Source organism: Oryctolagus cuniculus, chromosome 13 (genome assembly GCF_964237555.1).
Source record: "Oryctolagus cuniculus chromosome 13, mOryCun1.1, whole genome shotgun sequence".
Taxonomy (NCBI): domain Eukaryota; kingdom Metazoa; phylum Chordata; class Mammalia; order Lagomorpha; family Leporidae; genus Oryctolagus; species Oryctolagus cuniculus.
Window position 1 is genome coordinate 6,004,945 of NC_091444.1, and position 20,898 is coordinate 6,025,842.

Genomic DNA, 20,898 nt, shown 5'->3' on the forward strand with positions numbered 1-20,898 from the left:
GAGAATCGGTCAGCAGACGGAATTGCTCTTTCTTTCCCTCCGTCCTCCAATCCATCTCTTTGTCATTCTGTCTTCCAAATAAATAAACATTACCATGTAAAATAATACACAATTTAGCTAATAATATATGTAATTTTTGTCATAGAATCAAAAATCATGTTTATAATAAATACAATTATCAATATTATTGCATTATTATTCTCTCTGTAACAGTTACTAATACACAAATGTGGGAAAACAAAATTTAAAAATAAATTTATTATAGCAAAAACATTTTTGACACTCATACATAGGATTTCCATAATATGCATTTTCCATGACTTCTTTGAAGGCCCTATCATCTACACACATTTGAATTTAGAACTATACTTACACTGTCATATTATTATGCATTTATTTACTATGCCTTTGGCAAGAAAATGATAATAATATTTATATTCTATAATACTTACCACTATTGTTTTTTTTTCATACTTCTAGGAGGATGACAATAGCCCTATCTCTAGATTAAACCTGGTTGTGTTGCTTGCTTTAGCCAGTAAACTCTGAGCAGAAGCCTGGATAGAATAATTTTGAATTGTGGAATTCTATTCCCCTACTTTAGAAAAAGCTGAGGCCCAAATGATATAAGCTCCTATGGGTTTCATTTCATTTTTGCAGGATGTAAGGTTCGTAGTCCCCAGCTGATTAAACATGGTAGGGATTAGGAAAAGAAATACCCTTTGTTATTTTAAGCCATTGAGATACCAAGAATTTGTTGGTGGAATGTACCTCTTTCTGAGTGACACAGGATCACTGAAGTTTGTCTATAAAATCAATTCTCAGAAAACCACGCAAAGTTTTTCCTGTCTCTTTGACCAAATATTAATTTCTGTTATTCTAATTAGAAACATTGTCGGCTGGTGCCGCGGCTCACTAGGCTAATCCTCCGCCTGCAGCACCAGTACTCCAGATGCTAGTCCCAGTTGGGGCGCCGGTTCTGTCCCAGTTGCTCCTCTTCCAGTCTAGCACTCTGCTGTGGCCCGGGAGTGCAATGCAGGATGACCCAAGTGCTTGGGCCCTGCACCTGCATAGGAGACCAGGAGGAAGCACTTGGCTCCTGGCTTCGGATCAGCGCAGCGCACTGGCCGTAGCAGCCATTTGGGGGGTGAACCAATGGAAGGAAGACCTTTCTGTCTCTCTCTCTCTCTCTCTCTCTCTCTCTCTCACTGTTTAACTGTGGTTCTGTGCCATCTTCTGCAGAACAGGACGGAGTTCACTGTGTTCAGTGCCGTCTTCACTTCCTCGAGGGTCTGTTGGCCATGTGTGCAGACACAGCGATTCAAACTCGTCAATACCGTGGCTGTCTTGTTCCCCAATGTGCAATACTTCCCCATATCCATTAGGATGACCTCTATCAAAAGATGGAAAATGTGTTGATGAGATGTGAAGATATTGAATCCCTTGATTGTCTAAAATAGGAATGCAAACTAGTGCAGCTGCTGTGGAAACCAGTGTGGCAGTGCCTCATATAAATAAATGATGACTTACCATATGGTCCAGTTAAGTCTATTCTGGTATATATATTTGCATACATTTTAGTTTAGCAATATTATACACAATAATTACCAAGTGGAAACAATGAACTGAGGACCAATAGATAAGTGAATGACCAAATTATAGTATGGACATACAATGGAATATTATTCAGCCTTAAAAGGAAGAAAATTCTGACTCATATACAATATAAAAACATAAAATTCAGTGTAATTATCCAATAACAAAAGACACAAGTGTTATAATTTGACGTACATCTGTATGTAAAGTAGTCAAATTCAGAGAGACAGAAAGGTGGAGGTAGGAAGGGAACATCCTGTTGTATTGTTGTAAGCTGAAGAGTTTTGCAAACTGGGTGCACAATATTAATACACATAGTACTTTGGAGTTGTGTACCTAAAAATGGCTAAAATGGTAAATTTTATTTAATATGCATTACTTTACAAAAAGAATTAAAAATATCTTCAAAACGTTTCTGCAATGTGACTCTTATGGAAATTCCCTTAGTGACTCTTATGACCTGCTTGAAACTCTACCACTGAATTTTATTTGTTATGACTAAATAACTTTAGAATTCTTTAAGTATAAGATAATATTTTGACTAATAAAATGGAACATAACATACATTTACGAGGACTTTGTTACTATTAGTCTCTTTAATTAATATATTTTCTATACATTTTATCCTAATATACACTATAAGTACAATGTTATGATCTACTATTAATGGTTTAAGTAAAACTTTTAAGCAGTGGATGGTTATTTCAAATATTTGTTTTAAATTTACATTGTCATCCTCTTCAAAAATTCATTTACCTTAAAAATGTACTGAGTTCTTTTATTTCTCTCACAACTGCATATTCTGATTTTTTTTTTTTTTATCTAGGCAAGGAATGCTGCTTTTGTGCAGTCACAGGCTCTAAATTATCACTTCATCGCATTTGAATTTTTTAAGAGGATAATGTCAACGCATGCTAGAAAATGCACATGGTGTTTAGATTGAAGTGATAAGAAATATACTCCAGGAATGAAACTTCAATATTGACAATATAGAAGAATCTGCAAAACTCTGGCTAAATCACTGATTCTGAAGCGTGTTGAGCTAAGATGTGTGCCACATTGCTGACAGTAATTTTATTCATTTGTGTCCTCAATAGCCATAACACAGACAAAAACGCTAAGTATTCTTATGCTGTCTTATGGACATCACTTTTCTGAACAGAGTGCCTCATTCGTGTGGCATCCAATTGGACCATGTATGTGATTAGCTAATGAAACTGTATCTACTGGTCCAATAAAATTCTACAATTTTGGCTTTCTCACCACTAAAGTAAAACATTGTTAAATGTGATCCAAAAGTGGTATACCCTTTCTTTTTCCCTTGCCTCTTGTTTTGTGCAGGAAACTGAGAGTCTGCAAAAAATTTTTTGGTCCCTATATTTATAAAAAACTAAAGATGTAAATAATAAATTTTCAAGTAGGATAATCCATTAGAAACATTCCTTTACAGGGCTGGCACTACTGCTCGGCTGGTTAAAGCCTTGGCCTGAAGCACGCTGGCATCCCACATGGGCACCTGTTTGAGTCCTGGCTGCTCTGCTTCCTATCCAGCTGCCTGCTAATGTGCCTGGGAAGGCAGTGGAGGATGGAGGGGAGACTGGAAGAAGCTCCTGGCTCCTGGCTTCAGGGAGACTCAGCCCCAGCTCTTGCAGTCATTTGGGGAGTGGACAACTAGATGGAAGACCTCTCTCTCTCTCTCCCTCTCTCTCTCTCTCTCCCCATCTTTCTGTAACTCTTTCAAATAAATAAAAGATAAAAATCTTAAAAAAAAGACACTCCTTTAAATAAACAGATTTGAAGCCAGTTGACTAGTATTTCGAGGTAATTCCAAAAGGTCAATAGAAACTAGAATTAACAATTAAATCATTTTTGTACAAAAAGTTTTGAAATCCATGTATAGGTTTCCCTTAGTATGCATTTTCTATGAACGTTTTAAAGACCACCTCATATGCTTGAGTTTCATAATTTTGTCCAATATAAACCTATCATTTCATTCCATTTTCCATAAACTTTTTTGAAATACTATTGCATATTTTCTGTCTCTTATTAGCTAATTCTCTGTTTTCCATTATCAGATAATTTTGATTGTGGTTAATTTCCATCTAAATCATGTTCACATAATCTTTTTTTTTTTTACTTTTATAGTATAAGCAAGCCCTAAAAGAGAAGTTCATGTCCTCCCCTCTTGAGACGTGGAGCAAAAAAATATTTAAATATTGCCCTTTTTAATCATGACCAGTGGCAGAGCAGACACATTTGCTGATATATCCATTGACACCTTTCTTTTGAGTACATCTCCACTGGGGAATAATCCAGAGTCTGAGTCTCTATACCATGACTATGAGTCTACATTAAGATAAACCAATTTGTATCAATATTTCTTAACAGAAAACAAAACCCTGCTCCAGCCTATGCCTTTCACTCTCTCCTAGACAGCCTCACCATCGCCTATTAAGTAGTGTGGGCTTTTTTGATAATGGGAGACTCATAAACTTTGTGGATTCAACAAAACAGTTTTAATCTAATAAAGACAAAAACACATATTTAAGTTTTAAAATTTATGTAAATGTGGCTTGAAATATTTCATTGTATACCAGCAAGCAATACTGCTGCACTGTTTTCTGGTTGCTGTCATTTATTTGTTTGCTTTCAAGTTCCTGCATTACAGGCTGAATTTTCTTAATTAATATTGGATTCCAGGGAGTTTTAGCTAAATCTGGTGCTCAGATAATGGAGAAGAAAGGAAGAGATTCTGGAAATGGACTCTACTCATGTCTACTATATAACTTTTCTTTGCTCCTAACTCCATACCTGACTGTTTCACTACGAAGAAATTCCCTATAAGTTTATGTTTAGGAAGTAGCAGGAAAAAAACAAATGCATGTATTCTAGTGACATTATTGCATTCCTATTTTATTACAACTATTAGGTCCTACAGCCAGCTTCCCACCCCCAACCCACTAGATAGGCATAATATTCAATTTCATTTGTATCAAAGTAGATACACTTCCTCAGCCTTCCACACATCTGATAAATCATTTCCTCTTGCTACCATTACATTTTGCCTCTGAGATGCATGGGTGAAAATCTGACCCAAGTTACATTGTGTCGAGATATTTCTGATGGATGTGAGTGTCTTTCTGGTCAAGTATTAATATTGGAAGATCCTCTGTGTTCAAGGTGACTGTATTTCCATTTGAAAGACTCCAGTGGTCACTAAAAATTACCATGTGATGGGAGTCATATATGTTGGCTGCCCAGAAGCAAAAATGAAAAATTCCTGGCTGTTTCTGTAATTCTGTGGATCTTGATACTCAAAATCTCACATCCTTGCAACCTTGGACTGCTGGGGCCCATGGGAGACGAAGTGACCGGTGTGATGAATTATACATTCCAACCTTGCAAATTGTCCAGTGGGTTACTTTAAGAAGCTAATTTTGTTTAAAGTTTGTATTCACATGGGATTTATGCTTACCTTGAGACTTCATAAAATATTTTAATTAATAATTTTTTTAAAATATCTTTTATCAAGAACACAAATGAAAATCTAGCAAACAAAAATTATAGAAAAATTAGTATCTTTTATCTATCTGCATCAATCTAAGGTCACAGCATTTGTTGGATTGTTGGAGGATTTGTTGCACTCTGCACAGAAGTGAGTGATCTGCCATTTTATGATCTGGTCAGTCCCTGTGGTTTCTGTGTGTGCACGCATGCATATGTGAAAACTGAACAATGTAAAGTGAAGAGGTTTTGCTTTGTTTATTTGTAATTCTTTACATTGAAACATGAGCCTATAGGTTGATCCTTATAGAAAAGCTGGGTTAAACTGCACTATATAGCTCCAATTTCCCTTAATTTCAAGCCTCATGTTAAGAACATGGATCTTGTAAGTGTATTTATTCACTCAAATACTTATTTTTTTTCCTCTGAATAACACTTATGTTATATGATTCACAAGTGTTTTGTCTTTATTCTCCTGAACATTCTCTGAATTATTTATCTCATAGTAGAAATGCAAAAGGCGGGTTTGAAAATTGAAACAAGTTGCCCTGGGCCATACAAGAAATAAATGGCAATGTTTTCTCATTGCAAGCTTCATGATCATTTTAATTCACATCATTCCATGAATTAGAATGGTATATATTTTTCTAATCTATGGTTATAATTAAAGGCTAAAAATCTCTTGACTAGCAAGTCAAGGACAAGAAAATGATGATATAAAAATCAATGGGTAGGTCTGAGAGGCAGAATTAACTCAATATTTCTTTTGGTTAATTAATATAAAATATAGGACAATAAAATTGAACACTCAATGGTGCTAATTCTTACTTACCTTTAATGTTTGAGAGCTGATGGGACATCTGTGACATTTTTGCTGGGGTGATTTTAACTAAAGGTGCATTACTTCTCACTGATTGACATGCTTTATCCTTGACAGCTTCAAAACTAAAGGACAAATTCAAGCATTGATTAGCTGTCTCGCAATCTCCTTGTCCAATGAAAGTATAAATCACGTTTGCATTTCAAATGAGTTAATGCTAACCAACATGATCATGTAGCAAAAGGGTTTTTAAAATATATAGTCGATGAAAAGTTATTGATATTGAAATACACTTATCCTTAATAACAAGGAGAAAATTCTAATAATATTATTACATTTAAACAAGCAACCTAAAGAAGATAAGTAATGAATATCTCTCAGCTCATAAAAATCGAAGAATGTCTGGGTAAATGAAGTCATTAGCCTTAGCAAACTATAGAACAAATGACTGAGAAGAGAAAATAAAATTTTATCTTAGATTTAATATTTCATTTTAAGATGAATTTCATATTTTCAAATGGGAAATTGACTTTATGTATTATTAAGATAATTTGCTTCTTTAAGAAGGAATGTAAGCAAGAACTATGTAAAATTATATGAAAAGTCATGAACTTTGTATGCCAGTCATTAAAAGAATAGTTTCTGATTCAAATCCATTAAATTTGCTTTTTCATTAATGTGTGATAATAAAAACATTAAAAATGTCATTGACTTTCTAATTTTTTGCACTGGTGTGGTCTCTGTGGGGCAATGGGTTCAGCTGCCCCTAGGGGTGCCCATATCCCAAATTCATGTTCTGTCTTCAGTCCCTGTTCTGCTTCTGATACAGCTTCCTGCTGCTGCACAACCCAGGAGGCAGAAGGTTATGGCTCAAATGCTTGGGTCCCTGCCACCCTGATAGGAGATGCAGATAGAGTGCCTGGCTCCTGGTTTCACCTGACCCAGCCCCGAATGCTGTGGACATTTGGTGGTGTGAGTCAGTAAATGGATGACCTCTCTCTCTCTCTCTCTCTTTCTATTTCTTTCTCTGTGTGTGTGTGTGCATATGTGTGTCCATCTTTGTCACTCTGCTTTTCAAAAGAAACCTATTTGTTTTTTCCTTCTGGGTTATGTTTATTTTTTCTCCTATAAAACATGGACATGTGATAATTATGTGAGCCTTGCCAGAATTTGAATAACTTAATTGTATAGATTCCTATTAACCATGGCTTAGGTTACATTAATTACAGCAATCCGTTTTCATGAGCTTCTTTATAAGAATGAATATCTGTTCTTTATTTGATCATTCCATGAAATCTTAATTTGGATCCACAAAAAGCACGATCAAGGAATGAGAATCCTTGTAGAAGTTGCTTATGAAGGAACTTTTCTGTAATGAACCTAGTAAGATAGTATGGGAAGTAAGACTGGAAAAAATACAAACAGGAGGGCAAATTGTAAATCCCTTTTACAATCTGATTTCAATGGGAGATACAGATGCAGCTCAGCAGCATAAATGATGTCTCAAGATATAGCCCGACTTCAAACAAGATATCTGGGTTTTCATAACCCTTTGCCATTTGGGGATGAGCAGATACAGTGAAAGATTAAACCGCACGCAAGTTCATCTCTCTGTGCATAAAAGTGGGGCAGATCTAGTAACTCACAGCCACTCTTTAAAAGAATAGTGTGAATTCAGATTCAGTGTGGAGCAGAAGTAGGATTGAAGCCCTGACTGTTAATGAACAACTAAATACATTATGGAAGTACTCCAAGGGGATCAGGATGGAGAATCAGCAGCATCAAGCACATACGTTGTCCAAGTTCAAAAATAGTGTATATTATTGCCACGTGCTCAAACACTACAGACAGTCCAATGACGCTGGAAATATAGTTCGCTTGCTGGATCCAGTCTCTGGTGTGGTCTATTGGAGGAAACCTAGACAATCTTTGGATTTTATTCTGTTATGGTGTATATAGTGTGACACCTTGGAGTCAGAGATCCTGTGAGAGACAGATAGACAGACAGATAATAGATATTTGTATGTAGGTGAATTCTGGAATGGTGGATATATTATAAAGATGGGATTTTATGCAGTTGCGGGAGCTAATTTAATAGATTATATATACACTCTTACTTTGCATTTGAAGTTAGACCTCAGTCAACAGAGCATAGAGTAGAGGAGCAAAGATTGGACAGTAGGGCCCAGAAATTGAAACTCCTAAGAATGACCTGGAGCCCCTTGTGATTTTTCACTGCCTTCAAAGCTGCAACTCCAAGTATGCATAATCTGCATGCACAGACTGGCTCCCTTTAACATGAGGCTACCCTGGATCTAGATTGGATGATGCCTACTCTCCATAATCTACGACACATTCCAGAGAGCAGATTGAGAATGAGGAGCGTGTGTTCTTGTCGGCTCTGAAACACGTGGAACTTGTGAAGTAAGTGTGAACTTCTATGAATGTTAAAATGAGAACAATCAAGAGGTAATAACAAACACATGTTGAATTTAATTTACGTAACGAATTATCTTTAGTCCATTTAAATCTATTAGAAGAAAAATATTAAGAGCTTTAAGATTAATAGATAAAAATAGTATATAAATTTCCAACTTGTAAGAAGTCCTCATAGAAATATACATTTTCTTTGGCCCCAAAGTAATTATTTTATGAATGCACACAAGATTCCTTACTTACCTAACGGAATGAAATTAAGTGAAAGTATTTTAAAATATTTTAAAGCTTGATTGTTCCTTACGAAGCGGAATGCATGCTATTATGTCTAAATAGTATAATGCAGTCTTTTCAGCCTACAGTTTTCTGATAAAATAAGAATTACCTTGAGTTTCAATATAATACACTTTATCAAACTTTGTTATTTATGCATTCTTCACTGCTAGTGCACCAAAGCTGTAGATTGTGTGGCAGTTCACACATCTGTCTGCTTATGAAGTGTGTATATATTTAAACCTCACAAAGGAAATAAAAGAAAGAATAATTTAAAAACCAAAATTTGCATTATATAAGGGCTTGTGTAAGGCATATGAATGCTTCAGTAAGAAACTACACTTAGGGAATTTTGAACTCTGTTCGCTTAACATGCTTTGTAAATGTCACATACCATTGGAGATGTGACAGTGAATAAAAGGATCAAGTAGTATAAATGAAAAATATCAGCAGTAATAAGTAACCAATCTGGAATACCAGATGGAGAATTAACGGCAATTCAATTATCTATATTAAAATGACTCCTAGGTCCAATTGAAAAAGATACAACATAAAAAAAAAAAAAAAAAACAGAAATAGAACATATGTAGCTGGTAAAAAAAAAAAAAAAAAAAAAAAAAAAAAAAAAAAAAAAGCTTTGTCAATGCATAGTGAATAATTATTGTACATAAAGTATTTTTTGTCATGGAAGATTTTTATAAGTATATTTCTGATCACATTGTAGTGTATTTTAAGAAGATATCACACTGTTTTGGTGAATTTGTGGTTCTTTATAATGCAAACAGATTTTAATTTAAATGGATTTTAGAACCAAAAAGATACTTTAGGATATGATGAATATTGTTGCTACACATACTCCATTTGAATGTTGTAATTACTAAACGGTATTAAAAATAAAATTCCGCAGCTCACTAGGCTAATCCTCCTCCTTGCGGCACCGGCACACCGGGTTCTAGTCCCGGGCAGGGCGCCAGATTCTGTCCCGGTTGCCCCTCTTCCAGGCCAGCTCTCTGCTGTGGCCAGGGAGTGCAGTGGAGGATGGCCCAAGTACTTGGGCTATGCACCCGCATGGGAGACCAGGAGAAGCACCTGGCTCCTGCACGGTGCGCCGGCCACAGTGCGGTGGACATTGGAGGGTGAACCAACGGCAAAAGGAAAACCTTTCTGTCTCTGTCTCTCACTGTCCACTCTGCCTGTCAAAAAATAAATAAATTAATTAATTAATTAATAAAATTGATGGGAAAAGCAGAAAATCTGTACAAATATGACAAGAAACATTTGGAATCACAGTAATCAGAAAACTTACCATTAAGCAGCAATTTACATGCGTTCATTCCATATAGTGCAGATGAGAATTAATGGAATTGATAGTGTCTAACTGTAATGTGGAACGTGGGAAAGCTAATACCAGAGTAGCATATAGCTTCTGCGAAAGTGGATTATAAGACCATATTCCAGCACAGTTTGGTTGTAACGATCATATTTTAACATGAACGTTTATTGGATCAGCAATTCCAATTCTGGGAAGCTATCTGTCAGAGTGCACTTCATTGCCCACAGTGACTTACACTCAGCTGTGTTCTATGTCACATTTTAGAGTGGAGAAATTTCTTGTAGTGGTGAATGCTTTAAAATAAAATCTAACTAAAAGTAACACTTACCAAGGAATGGGGGATATTTTATATATATATATATATATATATATATACACACACACACACACACACACACACTTATAAACAGCAGCAAAGGCAGTTTTATACTCACTGTGTCTAAAAGTCATGACATTTCTCATTTCCAAAATGTGCTGGGGATATTAACAAATAGGGTCATTGTGGAAACATTAAGTTATACACAACATTGTAAATAGAAATATAGCATCAAAGATACTCATATTTCGAATATTATTGAGGTCATTATTCTGATTATCAGCAATTTCTGAGTATTTATACAGGTGATTGAGTTGAAGTTCATAGACATGCATTTTTTCTTTGTATTCTAGTTTTTTTTTTTTAAGATTTATTTATTTATATGAAAGCCAGAGTTACAAAAAGTCAGAGAGAGAGATTGAGAGAGAGAGGTCTTCTATCCATTGGTGCACTCCTCAAATGGCTGCAATGGCCAGAGCTGAGCTGATTCGAGCCAGTCACCAGGAGCTTCTTCCGAGTCTCCTATGTGGTGCAGGGGCTTGAGCACTTGGGCCATCTTCTACTGCTTTCCCAGGCCACAGCAGAGATCTGGGTCAGAAGTGGAGCAGCCAGGTCTCAAACCAGCACCTATATGGGATGCTGTCAGTGGCAGTGCAGGCAGTGGTTTTTACCACTATACAACAGCACCAGCCCCTGGATTTTTAAAATTTTTGATGACAATTTTAAATTTTGATGATGTATTTTGATATATGTAATGAGGTGATTATCACTGTGAAGCTCCTTTGGATACTCAGTTCCTCATGTATTCCATGTGAATCTGAAATCTACTCTTGGGAAATTCTGCATGTGCAATCCAAAAGCTCTCTTACCAACTCTAAACATTCTGTAAAAAATTGAATTGGAATCCCCTGGCAGGTTTCTAAATCTACCGTTAGGGGCAAGTATTAAGTAGAACAACAACAACAAAAAATACTAAAAGGGATAAAGTATTAAGTTGTTCCTCGACAGTCAGGACAAGGGCTGTTCATGTCATTGTTTTTCATAGTGACCATTGCACTTCAACAGGTTTCCTTTTTGGTGCTCTGTTAGTTGTCACCAATCAGGGAGAATAATCGGACTTGCCCCTAACAGTAGAGTTAGAAGCGTGTCAGGGGATTCCAATTCAAACCCATCCAGGTGGCATGTCCCAATGCCATCTCACTAGTCAAAGTGATCAGTTTCAGTTCATAATTGATCATAATGATACTTTAAGAGTCAAAGGAATCACATAAACAAGACTAGTGTCTGCTAATACTAACTGATAGAATTAAAAAGGAGAGAGCTATACAATATGGGAAGTGGGATACTCAGCAGACTCACAAAATGGCAGATGTCCTAAATAGCACTCTGTCCTCAGAATCAGCCCTTAAGGCATTTGGATCTGGCTGAAGAGCCCATGAGAGTATTTCAGTATGGAAATTCAAGACACTCTGGCAAAAAAAAAAAAAAAAAAAAAAAAAAAAAAAAAAAAAAAAAAAAAAAAAAAAGCTAAATGAAAGATCTCTGTAAGATCCCAGTAGAAAGAACAGGCCATCAAATAAGGAGGTAGCTTTCTCTGAAGGGAGGAGAGAACTTGCGCTTTGACTATGGCCTTGTCTGAATATGATTGGAGTTGGCAAACTCAAGAGGCTTCCATAGCCTTGGCAACTCATGACAAGAGCCTAGGGTGATTACTGACACCATAAACAAGATTATCAATTGTTAAATCAACAACAGGCGTCACTGTGCACTTACTCCCCATGTAGGATCTCTGTCCTTAATGTGCTGTGCTATGTGAATTAATGGTATAACTAGTACTCAAACAACACTTTACACTTTGTGTTTCTGTGTGGGTGCAAGCTGCTGAAATCTTTAGTTAATATATACTAAATTGATCTTCTGTGTATAAACATAATTGAAAATGAATCTTGATGTGAATAAAATGGGAGAGGGAGCGGGAGATGGGATGGTTGCGGGTGGGAGGGAGGTTATGGGGGGGAAAAGCCATTAATCCAAAAGCTGTACTTTGGAAATTTATATTTATTAAATAAAAGTTAAAGAAAAGAATAAAGAAGAGCCTTTCTGTAACAATTTAAGAATATGTGTAACCTGTTATGATATATAGTCATAGGTATATAATAATGTGGCCTAGAATCAATACTCTCTTGAAGTATATACCACATTCAAAATTCACTGGAGATGTTTCAGCGACATCTGTTGAAATTATAGGAACATGGTTTCTAATTCATTTAATTCCCTTTCCTACCTAAACTGTACACATAAGTGAATTTTAACAGACTGTATAAATAAAATTTTAATTACAAAAAAAAATAGGCCTCTAGAACTTTTGCTCCAGCCAATAGATACAGGAATCCAGCACTCAGTATTTCCAGTGCTGGACTGCACTTGGCGAGAGCACTGCCATCTTTCATAGTGTTAGTAGCCACAAGAGCACACCCCTGCCCACCTGGCAGCTCATGCTATGTGTGGTAAGGGAGTATCTAGTATCAGCCTAGAGTTACTAACATTATTTCAATAACCCCGCTCTGTCTTCACCCAGGCTCACATTGGACAGCTTGTTAGAGAGCAGGTGCTTCTGAAAGTGCATCTATTGGCACAACAGGATTGCTCAGTGAGGGATAGAGGATCCTGTGGCCGGGGATGTCATGCACTTCCTTGTGTGGCAGACCTAATGGTGAGTATGTGGCTTTGGGAAAATGGGTGTCTTCAAGAGTGCAAATGTCAGATCTTGTAACGCCAATAACCGTTATTAAAACTCAGAAAATGGCCAAAATAGGAATTTTGATAATATAAACATAAACAAATTAACCTGCTATACAAAAATGTGAGATTTTCATTAATATAGTTATGCTTTCTCATCATGATATGACCTGCAATGTAATAACAACACATCCTTGTCCTGAATTGTATAAATTGAGCCATGAAGATAGCATACAGTGATGCAAATATTTTCTGGAATTTTTTGAACTTTTATTTAATATATATAAATTTTCAAAGTACAACTTTTGGATTATAGTGGCTTTTTTCCCCATAACCTCCCTCCCACCCGCAACCATCTTTCTGCTGTAAGGTAAGCAAATACCATAGAAGATTAACACAATCTTAAAGTTTTAATACATTCTCTATATCTCAAATATGTATTATAATTCTCATAATCCCTTAAGTATCTTATTTCAAGAATCCAAAAAGGAAAATTATAATCAAAATACCAAATCTGCATGTTCATATTTAAATTATCTTAAATAATGAATGTCAAAATTGAAAATTCCTAGAGAGTAAAAGGTTGAATTTATTATCAATAAGCATGCTTATTAATGGCTTCATTATACAATCAGAAAAATTCTCAAGTATTTCATTAGAATCAAGGGATAATGTTTAAAAATAGACTGTTTGACATTTTTATGATAGACATTAACCAGCCCTAGAATTTGAGAGACTGCAAATTCTATAGAAAGCTTGATACACTCATTGTATTCAAAGGATTTCACTGAACAATCTCTGTAAATGCCCAGGCAATTTACAAAAATCAATTATGTATTCTGCCTTTTCAAAGAATTACTATTTATCCTGTTTATTGAGATTTACAGCCCAATTTTACGTTTAATATTTTTATCTATGCAATCACATCTTAAAATATCCTAGATGACATTTAAGCTAGTCATAAATAAGTCAATATGCTCAAAAATAAAAATGTATTCACTCTTGCTATAATATATAATTCGGCATAAAAGAGTTCTATATAAATCATTTATAAATGATTATACTTCTATGACTTCAACATTTTGAATCATGAACTGGATATTTGTAAATATCCCACCAAATCTACCACAACTGCATCTGAACCTGCCATTCGAATATGTTCCTTTGCCATTTCTAAAAAAAAAGTGGAAATAAGGAACATGTGCAGCATGGTTTCCCCTCTGCCATGCTTGTCTGCACCAACAGTGCTGCCCCTGAATCTGTCACTATCACTCAGCATTGCTTTACATTCAAAGTCCAAGTAGCATCAAGTTCTTAACATGACACAAAAGACTGGACTAGAGTTTGTTTTTCCTTTTTCCCATACCATTTTGCCTTCTTCTTTTATAGTCTTACCTTTATGAAAGGGTGGATCCTCTCCAGTTCCAGACACAAAAAAAACCTTTCTTGTTTGTTTCTCAGGGCCTGGCACTTCCTGTTCATTTAGTGTGCATTTTTTTTCTTTATAGAAACCACTATAAGCTGCTCCTTCACTTCCATTCGTTTTAGAATATTTCTCTCTCTCCCTAAGTCTCTCCATTTCTCTGTCTTTTTTGCCTTTCATATAAATTAAATAAATAAATACTTTATTTGAAAGTGGGGGTGGCGTTTGGCACAGTGGTTAAGTCACTTGTGATATCTGCATCCTATACTGGAGTGCCTGGTTTTGAGTGCTGGCACTGCACCTGATTCCAGCTTCTACCTAATGTGCCCCTGGGGAGGGAGCGTGTGACAATGTAAATGCTTGGATTTCTGCCAGCCAGGTGAGACACAGATGAAGTCTGGCTCCCGGCTGTGGCCTGGCCAAAGCATTTGGGATGCATCAGCGAATGGGAGATCTCCATCTTCCTTTTTGTCTGTCTGCCTTTCAAATTGATAAATGAATAACAAGTTCGCTCAAATATTATTTTTTGCTCTTTTCTAAAAAAATTTTTATTTATGTAAGGTGAACAAATTTCATGTATTTTAAACATACAGAGCTAGGAATATAGTGATACTTCCCATCATATCCTGCCTCCTGCCCACGCTCCCCATCTCGGTCTTCCTTTCCTATCCCCTCTATTACTCTTTGAGAGTAGGCATTCATCCTACTGGTTCTTGTATCCCACTCTCCACATCTGGTTCTCACTCCAGCTTTCTCTCAATGGAAACCCTGAGAGGAAGCAGTGCAGACTCAAACAGCTGGGTTCCTGACACCCACATGGGAAGCAGATTGTGTTGTAGGCTCCATCTTGGGCCAGTCCAGCCCCAATTTTTATGCGTATTTGAGAAGTAAAACAATTGATAGGAATTCTTGCTACACGCATAAACACACACACACACACACACACACACAGCCTCCTCCTTTCTCTCATCCATTCAAGCAAACAAGCACAACTTATCTGAAAAACAAATGAAATATTTTAATGCCAATTTCTTTTATGAAGGAGTTAATGTTTCTAAATATCCTTCTTTGTTTAAACACAAGTCAAAAAGCCATGCACTGATAAAATCGCTTTGGTTGAAAAGACAAACAGCTCAGAAGTAAAAATTCAGTCCTGAGCCCGTAACTAGAGGATATGCTTAGACCATGTGTCTTCATTCAGTCCCGTGGAAATAAGGATTCTGAGTACACTCTCTTTTACCTAGGTTTTGAATATATACTTCCCTTTCTCTTTGAGGGGAGAATTGGGCACGCAGTACACAGTGAGAGCTAAAGGGTCCCAATGGACCCTGCAGAGGTTTTTGTTACTTTGTCCATAAGAAAATGCGACAGAGGCATTGTCTCTGAACAAAACTGCTTGTTCTTGGAGAACTGCCACCATACTGCTGCATTTCTCAACCCTGACTTTTCCAGCCACTGAACACCTTGACTTCACCCTTATTCTCTAGGAGTCAAAACAATATAGCTTAGCGTACTAAAGGTTTTTGGGAGTTAGGATAATGGCAGTGCTCACAATGAGAGCAACACAGTTGCCATCACCATCATTGTGTGTATAAAAGACACTTGCTTCTGAAAGGTTTCAGCCTGCCAGGAACTTAGAAAGGTGCTAAATTGTTTGTAATAAAACTGTAAATGCAGCTGGGTTTCAGCTCTGTAGCAAAATCTTGACACAATGATCATTTTTGTAGTCTGTATATAATTTTAAACGTTGTACAATACATAAGGATTTTGACGATTACAGCAGTATATTGACAAGGTTTTACTCTGACATTGCATTTTTCTGTGTTTTGATATGCCTTTCAAATTATAGCATTATGACATTTTTGTAGTTTGCAGGTGGCTATGCTCAATTCTATGCTTAAATTAAACACAATAAAATGATAACATGTTTTTTCTGAACATGCATTTTATTACTACAATGACATTATAGCTCATGAATAGTTCTATGTGCAATGTTGGAAGGTAATTGTTGTGGAATTTTATTAGTTATAATATTTGAAATCTATATTGAAATACTTTATTTGTTAATATCAATTTGTTAGAAAACTTTGAATTCCAATTGTATCTTGACAAAATTGGCAAAAGGCAAGTGCAAATATAAGTAAGATATTTTCTTTGCATTTGTTCTTTACCAAATGGTTACTAGAAAATATTTTGTGTTTACATTATTTTGAAAAATAGTTACAAAAGGAACAACCTGGGTAGCAATTGCCCAGGTTCCAATCCTTCCTCTACTACTCGGTATCTGTAAAGTTTCAGCATATTTTTCTCCTTCTCCATACCTCAAATTAAACAAATCAAAAACCTCAAATTAAACAAATCAAAGCAAAACAATACTCATTTGACAGGAATAGGGTGATAACAAGATGGGTTGTGCTCAGCGTATTCCACTGTACACAATTTTATTACAATTTTTTTTTTTTTACTCTCATGCCTAGATGTTTTCATAAAATGTATTTTCCATAAACTTTTGAAGAACCCTAGTAGGTTCCACTATTAGGGTCCACTATAATAATCTTTATATAATCTTACAATGAAGATTCCTGGAGTTAGCAAATACAGTAAGATATATGGAGAGGGAGACTGGGGTCTAGAGACAGAGAGACAGAGAAAATGTATGTATGTAAGTACTGATGGATGGATGGACAGGATGATGCATAGATAAATCGATAGGTAGGGAGGGATAGTGGGAGGGAGCTAGATAGATAGCCCCAGGTGAAAGGCATGAGTCATGGTGGGAGTCTTGGAACAGGTGTACTGCCCTTAACTTTCTATGTTATTTCTTTTTAATTTTTTTAAGTTATTAAATGAATGCATTTTTCTAACTGAGTACCTAGTTTTGTATTGAACACTCATGGCACTGAGGCCAAAGAAAACTTTTTAATGGAGTATTCTAAGTATTATAAAATATTATAATATTCAGCTAAATCCATGCATTTAAATTCTATCCAGAGAATTTCCAAACTTAATTTTATTAAATTAATGTCTTCATGTGGACAGTAAAGCTAAGGTTAGAAGCAACCTCTCTCTCCCTTCCTTGACTGAGCATTCCTCTCATTAAGGAACTTCATGGCGTGGTGGGTACAGCGACCTTCAGTGCTAGCATCCCATATGTGTGCCGGTTCGAGTCCTGATTGCTCCACTTCCGATCCAGCTCTCTGCTATGGCCTGGGAAAGCAGTACAAGATGGCCCACGTCCTTAGGACCCTGTACCCACACTGGGAGCCTGTAAGAAGCTACTGGCTCCTGGCTTAAGATCAGCACAGCTCAGCCTTTGCAGCTATCTGGGGAGTGAACCAGTGGATAGAGGACCTCTCTTTGCCTCTGCCTTCCAAATAAATAAATAATTTTTTAAAGGAACCTCATTTAGTTTTTGTACTCCAGTAAGTAGCTCTTTATGCTTTTTTTAATTGTACTTTATTACTCCTTTTTCCTTATTTGCAATAATAATGAATATTGAACAAACTGTTCCTAGTGTCTATTGAGTCTATATAAGGACTGAAATGTGAAGGACTTTTTTTTTTTTTTTTTTTATCTGTTCTGGCACACACATCAGGTCTTCTCTTTATCTTCTCTCAGTTTAAACTCTTGTGTTAAATTCTGAATTGTTAAACCTTTACCAAATGCTTACGATGTGCATAGGACACAGTGGGAAATAAGATGCCAACACAATGTCAAAGAATTTACCCACTATCAATAAAACATATATAATAAAAATAAAACACATTTGAACAAGCACAATTCTGTATAGTACCTTAACTGGCAGAGCTTTCTACAACATGATGTCAGCAACGTGATATAGTGAATGAAGTGTTTGACAATTTTCACAGATTTCTTTATAAAAAAAAAGCTTTTTCTGAAAGTTGAATAGGAATTCAGAAAGAAGAAAACTGTAAAAATCAAGTATTGCAGTGAGAAATAATAGTTTTATATTTTTGGAATGTAAAAGTGTTTTTTTTTTAATTTTCATTCTCTTTAAGTATACTCTTCAGTTAATTTTTTAAGTTAGAGACCATTAAGATAGTATTAAAAATGTGAATCACAGCTATGACTCAAAAGCTGTAGGTGTGGGAAGATCTACAGTAAAAAGTTTAGTAAAATCATCTTCATTTCATAGATAGGTACAAAATTTTATTATCATTTATGCCTATTTTCTTAACTACTAAAGGTTCCTAAAATATCTTAATGTTCTAATAATAAAATTGATGACAAAACTGTTTCAAGGGCTTCCCAGCAAGTCTCAGCAGCAGCAGCTCTGCCCATGTTCAATGACAATGTTGTCTCCTTTCATTGCCTCATTTTCCTTTTTTACTGCTTCCCTTGTTCCCTTGCTTCTTTAAAGAATAATAAACTCTTTGCTTTCTGCCAAGTTATCAGTCACATCTCTCTTAAGCACCCCACACCCAAAGCAGGGTCCCAATGATTCGTAACTCTGATCACTGTCTTATTATTAACCTTGGATGACTTTACATGTCAATTATAAACAAAAGCTTAATCATAAATGCATCCTTTTACTTAACTGTGCTATTTTCTGTGAACTTCACACTTCATTTAGGAATCAAACATAAAACAGTACTGGAATGTTGACTAAGTAAGATATAGGAGGTTATTTATAGCTCACTATCTGTATTAAATAATATTGTTAACTGATAGTACTACAGAGATCATGCCAAAATGTCCTACCTCTTCAGATAGGCTTTACTGCACTGGTTACACAGTATCTCTCGGAAATTAATATAACTATCACTTCAGTGAGAAAGTAGAAGGCATCAGAAGTGCACTCTGTCCACATTCTTCCCCTTGGAGTACCTTACCTGTATGCAGACTGGGCTTTTTTTCTATTTCAGTGAATAAATGTGTGTGTTTTCCCCCTGAATACCTTATTCATATGTGCCTTGCATTTCATTATCTACTTAATCTTTATGGAATTGCTTCATTTGTCCTTATATTACATGTTTTTTTGAGGGATGGAGAGGTGATATTTCCACCTCTTCTAAATTTAGTCAAATGAATAAAAGGGATTATATTTTAAGTATTCAAAAGTTATCCGAAGGGAAGTTCTTACAAGCTGCCACACATAACTAACCTCCTCTTTCATGTACTGTCTGCAAACAGGTTGCTTCATTCTTATACACGCCTCATGCATTGCATTCAGACTTCGGCTCCCCTTACTCCATTAACGCTGCTTAAACCAACAACATGGTGGATGCTTTTATTACTAAACCTGAAAGAATTTTATGCATCTTTACTGAAGTTCTCTGTTTATTTCTCATATACTAACACACAGGTGATTTATTCTTCTGAGGAACTATGGAGCATAACTTATAGCAGATTTTCTCATTTTTAAAGAAAAAATATCAATTTTAGTATGCTATTATTTGGTTCAGTATCATCAGAAGCAATTATATAAGTGAAAATGCTAAAAAAATGTCATTTTAATTACTCTGATACCAATGTAAAACAACAGGAACTAAATAAAACATTATAGAAAGTAAATTCAATAGTTATAACCCCTAAAGATTATCCTAATACTTCTAACATGCATGTTGCAGATTTTCTTTCTGCTGAGTCTGTAGAAATTTTATAGCTTCGATTGTTAGAGGCCTATTATTCTAAAACTCTTTGTCTCTGTCAGGTCTTTGTCTCATGACCATGAAGAGTTAAACCTATGCAAAGGAAGTTTATGAAGTGAGGGAAAAAAGGGGAAATTGGAAAAGAAAGAGAAAGAGAAAGCTCCTGGAAGTGATAGCAAGAGTTTCCAAAATGGGTAGCCAAAGAAGTGGTGGTATGTACAGGTTTTCATATTTTTAAGTGAGGAATCTTCCTGGATTTCTTACTATGTATGCTAATACGGTGGTGCATATGATGAGCCAATCAGGTCGCAGCTGCCAGAATCACCTTTGCTGTGTTTGATATGCTAATGAGGTGAAGCTGAAGTGCTTGTTGGGAGGTGCTCTGGAGATGGAGTCCCTGGGAGGTCAAAGCCTGAGTAACTCTTTTTGCTTGAGGAAGTTGATCGAATGCTCCAACAGGGTCACAGTGGTCATGGCCATTGGCTGATGTGGCCTCCTCTGGTGCTTACATTGATCTTCCTCATTGGTCCTTGTCACACCCTACCTTTCTCTATTAAGAATCTGTCTCTTGTCTCCATCATGGTTATGTTAGGTTCCACTAATATTAAACATTATAAACATCATGATGCATGATGGTAACATGTCGTATATTAGAGAAAAAAACTATTACTTTTACTTGTCTATGATTAGAGATGTAATCAACAATTATCTCTCACAGTCTTTTAAACACTGTGTTTTCATTATGATCTGGGCAATGACATCATTAATTTTGCTCCATCCCTAATCTTTCTCTGTAAGTCTTTCTTTCAGAAACTACTACTTCTCTACTCTTCAATGTTATTCCAA

General features: G+C 35.9%; 1 long non-coding RNA gene across 1 annotated transcript in view; it reads right to left on the bottom strand.

Annotated features, from left to right (window-relative positions):
- Positions 1–288: 288 nt before the first annotated feature.
- Positions 289–20,898, bottom strand: part of LOC127483503 (uncharacterized) — a 30,326-nt gene continuing 9,716 nt past the window's right edge. Inside the window, exons 3-4 of the long non-coding RNA XR_007909822.2 lie at positions 5,933–6,045; positions 289–1,393 (exon numbers count right to left, since the gene is read on the bottom strand). This is a non-coding gene — a long non-coding RNA (uncharacterized lncRNA). The remainder of the gene's footprint in view (positions 1,394–5,932; positions 6,046–20,898) is intronic.